Source organism: Varroa jacobsoni, unplaced genomic scaffold (assembly GCF_002532875.2).
Source record: "Varroa jacobsoni isolate VJ856 unplaced genomic scaffold, vjacob_1.0 scaffold_1453, whole genome shotgun sequence".
Classification (NCBI taxonomy): Eukaryota; Metazoa; Arthropoda; class Arachnida; order Mesostigmata; family Varroidae; genus Varroa; species Varroa jacobsoni.
The window spans coordinates 72,556-74,883 of NW_019214355.1; positions in this window are offsets into that span (position 1 = coordinate 72,556).

The following is a 2,328-nucleotide window of genomic DNA, read 5'->3' on the forward strand; positions in this document are numbered from 1 at the left end:
ACACGACGGGGGCTGTTGTACCGGTAAATAGATAATGAGCACTCGACACTTGATTTCCTTCTTCGTTAGGCACGCTATTATTCACTAATTCTTTCGTAGACAGCGAATATGTGTTTGGTAGTGCTAGCAGTAATGCCACATCTACTGTGTTTTTCTTTTTCGGCTATTTCCAGTAGCTTCTGTCAATTTGGCGATGTACTCCAAGCTTGCGGCATCAACGCCTTCGCTTATAATACTGTCGCTGCTATATTGTATCCGAAGCGTTCACTGATATTGTATTACTGCTGTTGTATGCACGCTCTGCAGTCACGTCAGGTATTACCGCGACCTATTACTGCTGATTCGATTTGCGACGGTGTTCGGTTGGAGACCGGTTCATCGCTGCTAGGCTCGCCGGCCCCACGGCCAACGTCAAAAGGACAAGATAAACAACGACAGGACAACGACGAAAGTACGGACCAGCGTTGAACAAAACCAGTCTGACTGGCTTTTTTTTTTCTGATTAGATTTAGGCTTCAGATGGACTTTCGAGCTTCACCACTGCTACAGCTGCTTCTGATAGCACATACACACTATTTGACACATAAGAACGAATTCCAGCGGGGCAGAATTAGAACATCCTACACTATGAACTCCGTAGCGAGCGACGTAGTCGGAACGACACACACAGAAAGGTTAAACGCAAGTCGTCATGTACCCTGAGGGACGGGAGGCGGAGAAGGGGGTCTGGCTAACCGCACCGGTGACCAGCAACGGACTATGGACGACCAACTATCGACGGGCAGAACAGCAAACACCTCAACTTCGCTGTTATGGCCGACCGGGATACACCAGCAACTGCAGGACCGATTGTCGTCTCTGAGAGGTTGTTGCAATGTTTGTTGACGCCGCCGGCGCACCGCAGCAACAACAGCAACAACAATTACCACAACAACAACAGCAACAAGCAGAAGCTGTTGCTTGGCTTACTCACAGATCGCAGGCGTTACGACTAATAATCGTGGTAGCAGTTGTAACCAATGCAGGCTACTAGGCGATGCCGCTTGCCTGTTCTTTAGCCGCTGCTGAACCACGCTGGCCACAGCTCACCACAGCATCACCAGCAGCACACGGCTGCTGTTCTTGGTCTACGTCGGCCACCAACTCACTCCACACGATTGCTGCTGTTGGATGACTCGTCGTCGTATCCTGATGCAGCGAGCAAGCGGGCTGTGGCTGCCGCTGCCGCTGTTACTGCCGTCACTTTTCGCGGCGGCCTACCAGCAGCGATCTGCGGCGCCACTCTCCGTCGCGCTGCTGCTGCTGCTTACGACTCGCTCAAACTCTTGGATCCTTCTTGGCTCAGCCCCTCTCTCCCTCTTCCTCTCTGCGTGCTTCTACCCCCTCTGTTTCTCTTCGTCTCATGCAATTTATCCTCGACCAGTAGCCGCTCCCCTTCGGTCGGCCGCCACACCAACCGCACAGGCTCACTGTTGGCGATCAGCGTTCGTGCTGCTGGTAGTAGTAGAATTCGGCGGCGGGGTTGTAGTACTACTTCGCTCCGTTGTCGTTGTTGACGACCAAAGCGCAGCAGCAGAAACTACACACACGCACAGAGAAGTGGATAGACAGACAGAGATCAACACACGTACAGGCGCGGGATAAACGCTTTCGTGCACACACAGGCACTCCTCACACGCTGTGGCGCCTGCTGCCGCCACCGCTGCCGCTGCTGCTGCTGTTGATGCCGCTATAGGGTGAGCGCCGCTTACAGACGATCAACAACAGCTTCGCTTCGTTCGCGTCGTAATCGTAGCGCAGTCGTCACAGCACACAACAACGCACCACGGACACGCTGCTGCTGCTGCCGCCGCGAACACAACAAGCAGTTTTCTACCCTTCGATCTTTGCTCGTTTAGCAACGAGAGCAAGCGTCGTCTGCCCGACCGACTGCCTGCGTGCCCCTTGTGGCGCGGCTCGAGTAAGCGATGCTTGATGCCGATGGCTGGTCGCTGACGGTTGTAACCGCCAGTGCTGCCTGCTGCTGCTATTGACGTTGTTTTCTGGTCGACCCTAGCTCACCAGATAACGGCTGCTGCTGGTACCGGGCAGAAGAAGTGCGCCTGTGGCTGGCGCGCTGCAGCAGATCTGGACGAACAGCAGCAGGGAGCAACGATAGCTTCGTCGTCCGTTTGCTGGGTTCACTCAGGCTGCAGTCAGCAGCAGTCGTCGTTGCTTGTCCCAAGCGGTTGCTGCTCTAGCGCAGCTTCGTGGCTCGCTCTTTGCCTGCGGTGGCTGCCTCGCTGTAGTCCGTGTCAACCGACCGACAGATCGAGCGACCGACCCACC